Source organism: Eriocheir sinensis, chromosome 48, assembly GCF_024679095.1.
Source record: "Eriocheir sinensis breed Jianghai 21 chromosome 48, ASM2467909v1, whole genome shotgun sequence".
Classification (NCBI taxonomy): domain Eukaryota; kingdom Metazoa; phylum Arthropoda; class Malacostraca; order Decapoda; family Varunidae; genus Eriocheir; species Eriocheir sinensis.
The window spans coordinates 11659325-11674675 of NC_066556.1; the positions used below are offsets into that span (position 1 = coordinate 11659325).

The window sequence follows — 15351 nt, forward strand, 5'->3', positions numbered from 1 at the left end:
TGGACCACTGATGATGGACCACTGATGGATGGAGCTTCTTCCATTCGCGTTGAACAAAAAAAAATTTGCTAATTTTCTGAATCTGAATTTTATTTTGAGTTTTATGTTGTTCCTCGTCGCAAGTGTTGCTCAAAGATCATAATGCATTGATCTGTCTCCACAAGTGATATTAAGTAAGTATTTTAAAACATTTGATCAGTTTTCCTTCCAGGCGACGGGCGGAGTTTTCGAGAGAGAGTTATGGGTAGAGGAGAGAGAGAGAGAGAGAGAGAGAGAGAGAGAGAATATCCATATCACCGAGATATCCACTCAGACACTCATGCAGTCTCAGTCTCACGCGTGTGAGGAAGAAATTAAGGAGGGACACCATGAGCGGCTGGGTAGTATTGGTACCGGTACCGAGCATTTTGGTACCGGTACCATACCGTATAGCTGGTACCGTTAGTACCGGTACTGGTACCGGTACCTGCCCACCCCTACCCTTCTTTCGGTGACGTAACACTATCTATATCTCCGACGCCAAGCTTGCTCCCTCGCGGGAACTTCCCTCCAGGGGGTGGCCGCGGCAGAAGTGTCTCCAACTCTCCCTGTTCTGGCACTCCCTCTCAGCACATTCAGTCCTGCTACTTCCAATTCTCTCGCTCAAATATTCACTCACCCTTTTGGTCCACTTCACAGGTGGTCTTCCCCTGACACCCCCTCCCTCAATCCTTCCCTCATACACTCTTCTCGAATTCATTCTCCCCCCTTCTCGTCACGTGTCCATATCATCTCAATGCACCACACTTCACCCACTCCACCACTCCACACTCCACTCCTTTCGCTGTCACACCCATACCAAACCGCTCATACACGCTTTCTTTACTTTTTCCATCCTATCCTGACTCACCACATGCACCTCTTATATAACTCGTTTCCACTGCACATGTTCTCGATTGCTGTGCTGCCTTCTATATTCACGTCTCTGATGCATATGACAGAGTTGGCAGGATAATACTGTTCCTTATTCCTCTCTTTACATCCATGCTCACCCTTCGTTTCATAACTCTCTCCAATGCACCCACCACCTGTCTGCCCTTCACTATTCTTAGGAATTTAAAGAGCGACCATGAACTTTGGAAAACTTTGGAAGGATGTGTATGAATATCGAGAAGAGGCTTATAAGGAAAAAAGAAAAACTACGCTTAGGCAGATTACGTTGGACTCAAGACTTTCTTCGATAGGGTAGACTGTACTGATATGAAGAGGAGTATTAAGGCCTCGCTGGGGAAATGTGGTAGGTGGGCCCCGTAGAGTTGCACAAGAGGGGGTTAAATATTTACCTGCTTATATCTCCGCTTGTGCTGCACGTAGAGTATCCTTAAGAATATCAAAAGATTGCTCGTAAAATTACCTTTCCTTCCAGTGCCAAGAGGGAAAGAATTGATCAGGAAATAATGAATGGTGGCGCCTTAGATTTAGCGACGGAAAATAAATCGTATCACCATTACTACTCCACGTAGAGGATTTCTGAGGATACGAGTGCCTTCTCCGGTAAATTCTGGTGGTTTTGAGTGCCAGGGACGTAGGAATTAGTTGGGGATTAAGGAATGGCATTATCTGGAAGTTAAGTAAAAACATCTATATATCTCACAAACTGTTAGCCCTAGCGCCATTTTGAGGCCAGAAATGGAGTTCTCGTCCCTTTTTACCCTATACTAGACACCAAAATATGAGTAAATGACTTAAAATAGCATAAAACCATAAAGTTCTAATTCCCAAACACGTAGCCATGTCCAGCGTACGACACTTTCTTTAACAAAAAATGATTTATGCTTCCCGGGCGCCATGAAGCTATAAGTAATTATTATTTTAGGATCTTAAGGGTAATAAAAAGATAAATCCCGTCCTTGGAGGGGCCGGAATTGGCATTTAGAGCAATGTTGATACATTTCAAGGCGTCGAGTACGATACTTTGATGACCACATCTGTATAGGTGCCATGTCGCCATATATTTACCCTCCCGTGTTTACCATTTCCTGACCTCCTGGACATATACAACGTCACTCATTTATCATTAGAGTTAAAATCGTTACTTCCCGATGTATCCAGACCATCGCCAAGTGTCAAATAAACGATAAATATGAGATTTCACGAAAGGCGACGCGGCAATGTTACTGAGCTTTAATGACGAGCGGAATCAGTTGTTGTTTAGCAGGGGAAGGGGAAGTACACGTCTCTTGTACTTCCTGGCCAAACCTTACTCAGTGATTGTCATATCCTCGTTAAAACATGGCCATTAGTGTCGTTAATCGCGTTGGGTATTGCAATTCATCGTTAACACCGCGGAGTAGCTGCAGAAGGCGTTGTAGAGGGCCCAGCGCCCCCCCTACCTAGGCCTCCCATATATAGACCTATGAGGTGTGTATTTGTCATTGTTTTTCTGATATCAATCAATCTTTTATCCATTTTAGGCCTATGGTGTTGTTTTAAGTGTATTTTAGGCATATGGTAGATTTGCAAGGCCTAGTTCATTTGTTTTGGTTACGACTTTGTGTGTGTGTGTGTGTGTGTCTCTCTCTCTCTCTCTCTCTCTCTCTCTCTCTCTCTCTCTCTCTCTCTCTCTCTCTCTCTCTGTGTGTGTGTGTGTGTGTGTGTCTCTCTCTCTCTCTCTCTCTCTCTCTCTCTCTCTCTCTCTCTCTCTCTCTCTCTCTCTCTGTGTGTGTGTGTGTGTGTGTCTCTCTCTCTCTCTCTCTCTCTCTCTCTCTCTCTCTCTCTCTCTCTCTCTCTCTCTCTCTCTCTCTCTCTCTCTCTGTGTGTGTGGCTGTCTGTGTGTGTGTGTGTCTCTCTCTCTCTTGGAATATGCGGTACAGTTTTGGTCTCCCCGCCATGCAAAGGATATAGCTAAATTAGAAGGTGTTCAGCGTCGGGCAACGAAAATTATCCCTTCCTTGCGCAACAAATCCTACGAAGAAAGGCTTTCTACCCTTCATGTTCTCTCTTGAGAAACGTCACTTCCGAGGAAAACTGATCGAATGTTTTAAAATACTTAATGGTTTCACGAATATATACAGATCAACATTGTTTATGATCGATGACACTTTGCGCACGAGGAACAATGGCGTAAAACTCAGATGTAGACAAGTAAATTCAGACTGCACCAAATTTTTCTTCACCAACGTTGTAGTGCGAGAATGGAATAAGCTTCCACCATCAGTGGTCCAGTGCAACACGATAAGCTCGACCGTCACTTCCTTCAACGTAATATTAACGAGAGTAGAAATGCAACGTTTTGGAGTCTTCTGATTAATGTAAAATCACTTAGGTTTAAGGACAGACCACCAAGTCTGGACTATGGGGTCTGTGTGGTCTGATTTTCTATGTAAATCTTTGTAAATCTCTGTGTGTGTGTGTGTGTGGCTGTCTGTGTGTGTGTGTGTCTCTCTCTCTCTCTCTCTCTCTCTCTCTCTCTCTCTCTCTCTCTCTGTGTGTGTGTGGCTGTCTGTGTGTGTGTGTGTCTCTCTCTCTCTCTCTCTCTCTCTCTCTCTCTCTCTCTCTCTCTCTGTGTGGCTGTGTGTGTGTGTGTGTGTGTCTCTCTCTCTCTCTCTCTCTCAGTGGTCAGTGGTCCAGTGTAACACGATTGACTCCTTTAAAAACAAGCTGGACCGACACTTCATTGAACTTAATATTAACTAGAGTAGAAATGCAACGTTTTGGAGCCATCGGATTAATGTAGAATCACTTAGGTTTAAGGACAGACCACCACCATGGGGTCTGCGTGGTCTGATTTTCTTTGTAAATCTTTGTAAATAACTCTGTCACCTTTCACGAGAGGGGGTTGAGGTCTTGTCTGATTCCCTGGGCCGTGGAGTGGGGGTCCTGCAGGTTTTTTAGGGTAGGTAAGAGGGTATCAGGTGAAGTCGGCGCACGGACGAACTCGTCACTCGAAACGAACCTCAACTCATCGCAGTCGGGCGAAAACGATTACCAAAAAATTCGTCACACTCGGAGCACTAACTCGTCGCAGCGGGGCGGACGAATCCCGTGCAAAAAAAAATTTCTCGGATATCTCAAAAAAGCATTGGTTCAATCTTACTCAGATTTTTTTAATGTAGCATAAGTAAACTAAGCAAGAGGTGCCTCCATACATGAGTTGGCCTCATCCTCGCTCTCCTGGATCCCCGTTCCCTCCTCACCCTCTACATGAGGTAAAGGAGGTGGAATAGGAGGAAAAAATAGGAGAAAAAATATTAATTTGCAAGTATTTTGATCAGCTGGGAGACACCACCAAGCCTGTGCTCTGCCATGCCGTATTATCTTAAGCCCAAATAGCCCAATCTTGGCTTAGTGAACAGGAATGAACTCGGCGCACGGCGCACGAACTCGCTAGGAATAGTAAGAACATAAAATATAATAATAATGACAGCAGTAAATCAAGAGGCAGGTCTAAATGTGTACTATACAAACAGTAGAAGTGTTAGAAATAAGAGATTTATTGCGAGGAAAGGCGTGCGTAGAGAAACTGATATGACAGCGATCACAGAGTCACGGATAAACACTGCAAACAGGCACTTTCTCCCTGAATTAGAGATTGAAGGGTATAGGCTATTCCACCAAGATGGAATAGGCAGGAAAGGGGGGTGGGGTCACACTCTTCGTCAGGGACAATCTTAAATGTGTCATTAACAACTCAATCAAGGTAGACAGCAATACAGAATCCCTCTGGGTAGAAACAATAGGTAGGAAATACTTGAGTCAATAATAGCAGACAGTATTAGGGACCATATTGACAGACATAATTTAATTCACGACTCACAGCATGGGTTTATTAAAGGAAAGTCGTGCCTCACAAATCTTTTATCCTTTTACAATAGAGTTTACGAGGCAGCTGACAATGATGAGAGCTATGATGTAGTTTATCTTGATTTTAGTAAGACCTTCGACAAGGTACCTCACCAGAGACTGTTAAATAAAGTCAGGGCTCATGGAATAGGAGGGAAGGTATTTGATTGGATTAGCGACAGGAAACAGAGGGTTACCATTAACGGTAAGCAATCCGAATGAGGTAATGTTACCAGTGGGGTTCCTCAAGGTTCAGTTTTAGGCCTGCTTCTATTCATTATCTACATCAATGACATAGACAATGGGATAGCTAGTGACATAGGTAAATTTGCAGATGACACCAAAATAGGAAGCACTATTAGGACAGGGGAGGATGCTAGAGCACTGCAGGAGGATCTCAACAAACTGTCAGCTTGGTCAGAGAAATGGCAGATGAATTTTAACATCACCAAGTGCAGCGTACTTGGTGTAGGAACACGCAACCCATTACACGGGTATAGTTTAGACTCCACAGCGATGGGCAGATCAGAGTGTGAAAGGGACTTGGGAGTGTTAGTGAATTCTGACCTAAAACTAAGGAAGCAATGTATTAGTGCGAGGAATAGGGCTAACACGGTATTAGGCTTTATTATTAACAGGACGGTAACCAACAGGAATGCAGAGGTCATCCTCAGACTCTATTTAGTGTCAGTCAGGCCACACTCAAGTATTTTTTATTTTGATTATCGCGTACCGCACTGGGAAAGAAAAAAATGGGACTGCACTACCGCAACCGCACTACTGATTTATTAGGACCTGATTATTACTGTTATTATTACTATTATTATTATTATTATTATTTTCAGCAGGTGATTTCGACATGCGCCAGCTTGGGGTCGCCCCGCGGGGTCCTCCGCCCCAAGGGAATGACCAGGACATGTGCCTCCCCCTGCCAGGCATGGTGGGGCGGAGGTGGAGCACCGTCACACCATGATAACAGGTGGGTGTTTTTTTTTTTTTTTTTTTATTTTTTTTTACGTCGTGGCCCTGTCTTCTTCGGTAGATTCCTTCCCCCTAGATCCTGAATTCAGCCTTCTTTCGGTGCTTTCCCTGTCTTGCGGCCAGCCCAGCCCGCCCCCATGGCGCGCCCTGGCATAGCGCCATTTATAGTGGCGCATGCTGCCATTGGCTCATGCTGCCCTCCCAGATGTGGTGTTGATGGTGTTCATATGTGTGTATTTAAAGCCACTGGCCGGCTGAAAAATCCCAGGGGGGGGGCCACTGGGGGGGGATGATCTCTCGCGTCTCCCCTGGGCAGCCACATCACACCATTCATTCAGCCACCTCTATCCATTCAACCACTTAGGTGTATTTACCTAGTTGTGACATACGGGAAAAGAGCTACACTCGCGCTGTCCCGTCTCCATATCCTCTCTTATCCAACTTTTCCTTAAAATCATGAATGTTTCTTGCACAAACCACCTCCTCCTCCAGTCCATTCCACAGCTTCTGTTTGGGAAGCTAAACTTTTTCACATCTCGCCTACACGTGGTCGCCCTAAACTTCTTTCCATGTCCTCTCGTTTCTCTCTCGCTCCACACACACAGGTCCTCTCTGTCCACCCCGCTCGCCACCCTGTACACCACTATCAGGTCTCCTCTTTCTCTTCTCTCCAGGGTTGTGAGCCCCATGCTATTGAGTCTCCCCTCATAAGTCCGATCCCTAAGTTCCGGTACCATCTTAGTTGCCGCTCTCTGTACCCTTTCCAGCTCTCTTATGTTCTTCTTTTCATGAGGAGACCAGACCACTGCTGCATACTCCAACCTTGGCCTTATCATTGTAACTATTATTTTCTTCATCATCTCTGCGTCCAAATACACAAATGCCGTCCTTATGTTCCTCAGCAAATTCATAGTATGTCCCTTTATCCTGTTGATGTGTTTGTCCAGTGACATGTTCTCTGAGACAGTCACTCCCAAATCTTTTTCTTCCACTCCTCTGCATATTATCTCACTTCCCATCTTATAATCATATTCACATCCTCTACCACTCCTACCAAACTCTTTTTTTTACATTTCCCAAGGTTGAACTCCATCCGCCATGTACCACTCCACTCCCATATTTTGTCCAGGTCCCTCTGCAATGCCTCACAGTCTTTCACATCATTGACTCGTCTCAATAGCCTTGCATCATCTGCAAACAAACTCACATAGCTGGTCACTCCCTCCACCATATCATTTATACAAAGAGCAAACATTATTGGCACCAGCACTGAACCTTGTGGGACCCCAATCCTCACTGGACACCAGTTGGAAACCTTGTCCTTGATAATTGTCCTCATTTCCCTGTTAGTTAGGAAGTCCTCCAGCCAGTCCATCACCCACTCCACCCCTATTTTTAATTTTCCAAATTAGTCTTCTGTGCAGTACTTTCTCAAATGCCTTTTTCAAATCCAGGTACACTCCATCCCCCCAGCCTTCTCTCTCTTGTATTAAATCTGTCACCCTTGAGTAATAACATAACAAGTTGGTGACGTAAGATCTCCCTCTCCTGAATCCAAACTGGCAATCCGAGATAATTCTCTCCCTTTCTAAAAAAATCTGACCACCTGTTTTTAACTAGCCTCTCACATATCTTCGCAACCACACTAGTGAGTGATACCGGTCTGTAATTTAATGGGTCCTCTCTCTTTCCTTCTTTATATATTGGTACTATGTTTGCTCTCTTCCTGTGTGTGTGAACATTATACCTTTAGATTTATTTTGTGTTTATAATATTTATTTTCCTTTTTTTTCCTTCCTTCCTTCTCAATTTTTATCATCTAATCTTTCCTTTTCATTAATGTTAATGACTGTGAATATATGTTATTATTGTTGTTATTATTATTATTGTTATTATTATTATTATTATTTATCTTTTTGTGTGTGTGTGTGTGTGTGTTCAGAATTATGTATTATATATATTTCCCTTTCCTTCCCTTCTCTTTCTTTCCCTTCCCTTTCCCTTCTCTTCCTTTCCCTTCCCTTTCCTTTCCTTCCCTTCTTTTCATTTGCCTTCCCTTCCCTTCCCTTAAACTGCTCTCAAAGGCAAGGCAAGACAGAGGCAATAGATAAACATATTATTATTATTATTATTATTATTATCATTATTATTGTTATATGCATGGAAATGTCTTTAAGGAGGAGGAGAAGGAGGAAGAGGAGGTCCTTCATTATCCACTATTTCCTCTCTTCCTCTTCTTCCTCCTTTTTCTCTTGTTTTCTTTCTCTTCCTTCCCCTTATTTTCATCATCTTTTTGTTCTTATTCCTAATCCTCCTCCTCCTCCTCCTCCTCCTTCCTCTTCTCTTCCAATCTTTTGACTCCTTATTTTCCATTTATTGTTATTTACTTTTATAACTAAACTATCAACAAAGCAATATTAACAAGTCTCGCCTTTGACCAGGTTTCCCCGTGACCCGCATGCCGATTTCATTGACCAGCGGGGCGAGCAGTGCTTCTGAGAGCCCTCACCCCAGCCCCGAGAGCCGCGGGGTGACCCACTGGACTCAAGGTGGGTCAGGGTTCCTATGCTGTCACATCCCTTATGCAAGAGTTCACCAGCATCTTCACTCTTTCATCCCTGTTCTGTCCAAATCCCTTATGCAAGAGTTCACCAGCATCTTCACTCTTTCATCCCTGTGCTGTCCGAATCCCTTATGCAAGAGTTCACCAGCATCTTCACTCTTTCATCCCTGTGCTGTCCAAATCCCTTATGCAAGAGTTAACCAGCATCTTCACTCTTTCATCCCTGTGCTGTCCAAATCCCTTATGCAAGAGTTCACCAGCATCTTCACTCTTTCATCCCTGTGCTGTCCAAATCCCTTATGCAAGAGTTCACCAGCACCTATAAGGGGATCACATGTTATTCATCATACCATATATATATATATATATATATATATATATATATATATATATATATATATATATATATATATATATATATATATATATATATATATATATATATATATATATATATATATATATATATATATATATATATATATATATATATATATATATATATATATATATATATATATATATATATATATATATATATATATATATATATATATATATATATATATATATATATATATATATATATATATATATATATATATATATATATATATATATATATATATATATATATATATATATATATATATATATATATATATATATATATATATATATATATATATATATATATATATATATATATATATAAAAAAGTCAAATGAAAAAAAAACTAGTAATATAAAGTAGCACTATTTATTTTATTATACATGGAGTATGGATGTTTGCGAAAGGCAAATACTGTCATTTCTATAGTTATGATAATATAACTTCCAAAAAGCAAAATTCGTTTGCTCAGTGTTAAAATCAATCCGTCCACTGAACACAGCTGGCTAGATTCTGACAGGTTGACAGATACGTAGAAAGGTTAACTCGGAAGACGGAGCAGAACGTGAATGGTACGTGTATCAGACCAGCACTTGCATCACCCACTCACTACATGCTCAGCAGCTAAGAGAAAAAAATGTTTAAATGATGGAATCCATTTTAAAATGTATATGAGGAATATGTTCATTTAGTTCTTTCAAATTCAGAATAATAATAGTCGGGAACACGTTAGAGAAAAACCCTGTTCCCTGGCTCACATCTGTTTTGTGTTTGGTGAAAGCAACCATAGCAGTATCCAGGGCTGTACAGTCAGCCACAGAAAAATGTAGAGTATGTCCTTGTGCCTGGGTAAGGTAGCAAGTTCTAGAACTCTGCCACTCACAACATCATGGACCCATTTGTCCTTGGACAGAGCCTGCCATTGTGTCATGAATCTTCCCACCCACAAAATTGTTAGGAGTGTTTACCAGAGAGAAGTTTGAGTCACTCACCGAAGGTCAGTTTCCTGGGGAGTTGTTTGCCTGTGCGTCCCCCTCCCCTGGCCTAAAAGAGGCCTTGCCTGGTTCCTCGGTGAGAATGCCTAGGCGACTGTTGGGTGTGTAAGCGCCGAGGAACTTGTCTGTGTAGGGCCACTTGTCTTATAGAAGAAGGGCCTTCCTAACTTCTTCGTTTTGTGAATTTTGTCACACTTTTTACCCACATGGAAAGAAAAGAGTTCATCTTTCCCAACCTCACAGTCCCACTTGCTGCCAGGGCTGAATCATGCACGTGGATAGTCTTTCCTCAACTGGTTAATATAATTCACTGTAGAGGTCAAGAGTCTGAGGCTGTTATTTAGTCCTTGTAGGTAACTGTTGATGGTGTTGCCTTTCTTCTCCCCAATATCACTTATGCATTGGCTACCAGCACTATAGTAACCAGACCATTTGTATGAACTGATGGGCATCTCATTGAATACTGTGGTGACATCAGTTAAAATGTTGTGAAGTGAAATAATCCTTGATATGCACTTATTCACAATGTCGTAGTGAGTGAGTGAGTCTTCGTTGCTTCCAAGGATAGCCTTCTGATGTCCTTTTAATAAACATGGCATCATTATAGTCACTTGGCCATGTTTTGTTTCGTGCTAATCACAATATCTTTCCCTTTTATTGTATCACAAATATCCATTGTTTCCTTTTCCATTAATCTGATATTTTCTTTACATGTTATCACAATTCATTGTCCAGCAATTATTTCTAACTCACTGAACATTTATCACACAATTTATCTTTGAGTACAAACACTAGTAATTAATAACCATGATCGGTTATGTTACGAATTCTCTCAATTTCAGTTTGAAGAACTACACAACACTGGTCATTCGCTGAGTGGTTGATTTCAGGCTTCTTGTACCTCACACAGTTTATGCATTTCTTCTCAGCCATGGAGCATTCCTTGGATGTATGATCGCCAGCGCATTTGAAACATTTTGGGTCTTCTCCATTGCTCTTAGCAGTACTGTTGGCCTCAAGATGGCCATATCTCTGACAATGATAACATATAATTGCATGGTATCTGTCTCTCAATGTGCATATTCCCCATTCTAATTTCAACTTGTCATGATTCTTGTGAATCAGCCTTCTCACAGCGTCACACACAAAAAAATGTAGTGCATCGTGTCACTGCCAGCTTAGCTTACTAAATCAGCAATCTTATGCTCACATCACCCTGTGTTGTGTAAGGAACTCATTGCGTAAGGTTGGTTCTTTTTTTTTTTTTCTCTTCTTTTATTGCATTGCATGTGCATGTCTTTTCTTTTGGTTTTTTCTTTCTAACACTTGGTACACTCAACAGACTCCAGTTTTTTTTTTTTCTCATCCTTCATTCTTCTCATCCAAGTTAGTTCATGACTATTGCTCTTTTAAATTTTTTTCAGTTTGTTTTTTTTTTCAATCAATCATTGCCTATTCATCTCCTTCATATCTGTCTTTGCCTTCCTTTTTTTTGCCTTTGATCACTTTTGATTCTTTCTCCTTCTTCTTCTCTCTTTGTCTCCTCAGCCCCTTTGGATTCATCATGATTCATCATGCTTTATTAAGCGTGTCAACAACTCAAACACTCTCCTGCACCTTCTCAGCCCTTGATTCAACCTCATCCTTAACCCCTTCGCGCTGGATGTTCAAAAAGCCCGCCTGGCTGATATACGGCGTGCTCGGCCGCGCGCGGGAAACCTAAGCCGGCATGTATCTGCTTGTCGCCTCCGTATATTATGCTGCTAATTTTCAGTCAACATGTCACGGTCACGTCGAAAGGTAGAGACCTCTCTCTTGGGAGAGAAGGTCAAGGTTTGGCTTCTCTCTCTCTCTCTCGAGAGAGAGAGAGAGAGAGAGAGAGAGAGAGAGAGAGAGACGTGATGGTGTCGGCGCCTCGGTGTCTGAGAGAGAGAGAGAGAGAGAGAATGAGACTTCCTAATTTTAGACACAAGGCGGGAAGAAGGCGGTGCATTCTGTAGCTAATTTTTTGTGATTGGTGGGAACAAGGATGGTGGGAGGAGCAATGGGATTTCAAGGACAGCATACGACGTCTTTACTTAGTAACCAACACAAAGTACGGGAAAAACTCAATAGAAGAAGAAACATAATAGAAATATGACACCTACGTAGGCGTCATCGTATATGCTACTGGGGCTTCATGACGCCTACGTAGGCGTCATCGTATTGAAAGGGTTAACCACAGATATTTCATTAGATAATTCTTGCTTGAATTCATCAAATTTTTCCACAATACTGGTAGCCAGAGACACTTTGTGGAGGCATGGGGTGCATATCCAATTAATTTTGGGTATATTATCCTGCTTGATCCCAGACAAATTAGCACACTTCACATGACACCACCTAGGACACTCACTCACTCACCTGACCCCATGAACTTACTCACCTGACCCCATGAACTTACTCACCTGACCCATGAACTTACTCTCCTGACCCCATAAGCTTACTCACCTGCCTCCAAAACTTACTAACCAATGCCCATGAACTTACTCACCTGCCCCCAAAACTTACTCACCAATGCCCATAAACTTACTCACCAATGCCCATACACTTACTCACTTGGGGCCATATACTTACTTGTAATGCTGACTTGCCTGATGGGCGAACCTCCCATGACCCACTTAGCCGGGGGGGGGTACCTCTTTGGCCGACTGGTAAAGGAGTGGCTCTTCCGTTACGCTGGTCGCAGGTTCGATCCCCGGCGCCGGCAAACCTTTCCTTGTCTGGATTAATTTCTCGTGTGTTTCGTTACACGCAGAGGACGTGTGTGAGTGGAGAAAAGAGCAAATTCTGGCATTTCATACTCACTTGGGGCTATAAACTTACTCACCAATGCCCATATACTTACTCACTACCAGGGCTGCACATATGAATCTTACCAGGGCACACACATACTAGGAATTATTTGTCCTGGTATAGTGTGGCTAATTCTTCTGGCTCCATGGTGTAGTGGTTAGCATGCCTACCTAGATAGGGTTGAAATCCCCCTTCCTAGACAGTCATTTGTAGCCCATTTATGAATTTTCCAAGGACATTTGAGTAAGAATGAGTTTTGTCACATGTAGGTGAGTAAGGTTATGTTCATCCTTCCTCTCAGACTGGCTAAATGTACGAAGTGTTAGACCTTACTGTATATCTATCTAGTTGTCTCTCTTTCTCTCTCAATCAACCTCATCCGCGTGGTCGTCTTTCCAGGTGGAGTGAGGGAACGCAACACCTCTGGCCCTCCCTGGCGATGGCGGGCAAGACTAAGACCAAGAGTTCCCTGAGCAAGCCTGGCCTGAGGAACATTGCCTTGGTGTGTGGGGTGACCTTTCTCATGACCCAGGATGACCTGACATGGCGGACACTATGGTGAGTAGTTTTGGCACACAGAGAGAGAGAGAAGAGCAATGAATGGATACCAGGTATTAATCGGGGGTTGTGTCCCGTCTCCTGGGATCTGTTCCCTTCTATAATTCCTTCCCCTTCTGTCTCTCTCCGGCATATGACCACAGATGTTGTGCCGACTAAACCAAACTTTCCCCCCCAATTAGCCCATTATATCCAGGGTCTACTGTACCTTGGTAGTGTAGTGCATAACAGCGGTGGGTCTTACCAGGCCTGGCAGCCCGCAATGTTGTGGACTGGCCCAGCACCAGACCACTATAATACATTGTCAATATATAGGCAGGCAGGCAAATCTAAGTTCCTTGTGTGTGTGTGTGTGTGTGTGTGCTGTTTTTCTATGTAATATTATAAGTCTCTCTCTCTCCTCCTTCCATAACTTTAGCATCTTCTCTCTCTCTCTTTATCTCTGTCTGTCTCTCTTCCTTCCATAACTTCAGCATTCTCTCTCTCATCTCCCTTTTCCTCCACTTGTCATCCCCCGAGATTTGTATTTTCTCTTTTTCTGTTATCCAACACGTCCTCTGCGTGTATCGAAACACGAGAAATTAATCAAGACCAGGAGAGGGTATTCGCCGGCTGCCTGGGCTGGGATTGAACCCATGACGAGAGGGACACTCCCTACCGAGTCGGTCAAAGAGGTACCCCACTGGCTAAGTGGGTTATGGGTCATCAGGCATAGTCGCCACACTACACACTTACCTCCTTCCTCTTCCTTACCTCTTTCCTCCCTCCATTTCGTTCTATCCCTTCCTTCCTCCTCCTTTCTATCTCTTCCTCTGATCTTCACATTTTCTCTTCCTTCTTCCTCTTTCTCTCATATTTCTCTTCTTTAGCATAATTTCTCCTCCTCCTCCTGTTATTGCATCTTCTCTCTCTCTCTCTCTCTCCATTCCATTCCATTAATAAAGTTATTTTCCTCAGGTGTGTGTTGATGCTGGGGCCAAGGAGAAGAAGAGGAGGAGAAGGATGATGATGATAGAGGCAATATGAAGAAAAGAAAAAAAGGAAGAAGAATGGAGGAGGAGGAGGAGGAAGAAACACACACACACACGACAAACGCCTATTTTTTTATATTATCCGTTTTTATTAGTCCATATAACATTCATTATATACATATACAACATATGCATAATTCTATACATTAGATCATAGAGAGTGAGAGACTTGGGAGGTGAGAAAGAGAGGTGCCCCCCCTCTCTCTCTCTCTCTCTCTCTCTCTCTCTCTCTTCACAGCTCACAGGACCCCATGATGTCTCCCCCACAGTATGTTGACAACCCCCCACAGACACATGAAGGACTCTCTCACTTCACAGGACCCCAAAGATGTCTCCCACAGACACATGAAGGACCCCCCCTCTCTCTCTCACTTCACAGGACCCCACAGATGTCTCCCCCCACAGTATGTTGACAACACCCCCTCCACCCCCCTAGCCAACATAGCACCCACATAGCCTTATCAATGTTACTATGTGTATGTATATGTATGTGTGTGTGTGTGTGTGTGTGTGTGTATATTTTCTATTAATAAAAAGCTAATTTGTAATGTGTGTGTTATATTCCTATGAGAGAGAGAGAGATAAGGAAAGTAAAGAGGAAGAGAGAGATAATGAAATGAGAAGCAAAAGAAATAATGAAAGAAAGAACAAGAAATTTACTGATAAAAGAGGGAGATAGAAGGAAGAAAAGAGAGAGAGGCAATAGAAGGGAGAGCTATCTCTAATCTCTATGTAGCAAATGGTATAGGCCTATGTATATGCCTACATAGTGAGAGGAAGCTGAACTCTATAACAAAGGCAATATTAATTTTAAAGAGAAAGAAAAAGAGAAAGAAAGCTAACTCTAAACTGTATAAAACTATCTAAACTAAGCAAATTGACCTCAACTATACAGTAAACCCTGGATATAACGGACCCGCTTATAACAGATATCGGATATAACGGTAAAGGTCAGAGGGTCAGAAATCCACGGGGACCGACCGAGAATGTTTTATGAACGAACTGTGCCCGGTAACTAGCCACCTGTCCCTCCTCCCTTTATCTGCTGCCCCATCCTTGGGTTACTGTAGTCTGCCTCAGCCCACCTCATAAAATATTTCCCTCCTCGTGGTTTCCATTCAAATGAACGTATTTACGCCACAAGAAAGTGTTATACATCAATCCAGGGCGTAAATGT

General features: G+C 42.7%; 1 long non-coding RNA gene across 1 annotated transcript; it reads left to right on the plus strand.

Moving 5' to 3' along the window:
* Window positions 1-2076: 2076 nt before the first annotated feature.
* LOC126981598 (uncharacterized) lies at window positions 2077-14386 on the plus strand. Its single transcript, XR_007733997.1, has 5 exons — window positions 2077-2400; window positions 5667-5800; window positions 8244-8351; window positions 12985-13143; window positions 14101-14386. It is a non-coding gene; the product is annotated as an uncharacterized LOC126981598 (long non-coding RNA).
* The last annotated feature ends 965 nt before the right edge of the window (window positions 14387-15351 follow it).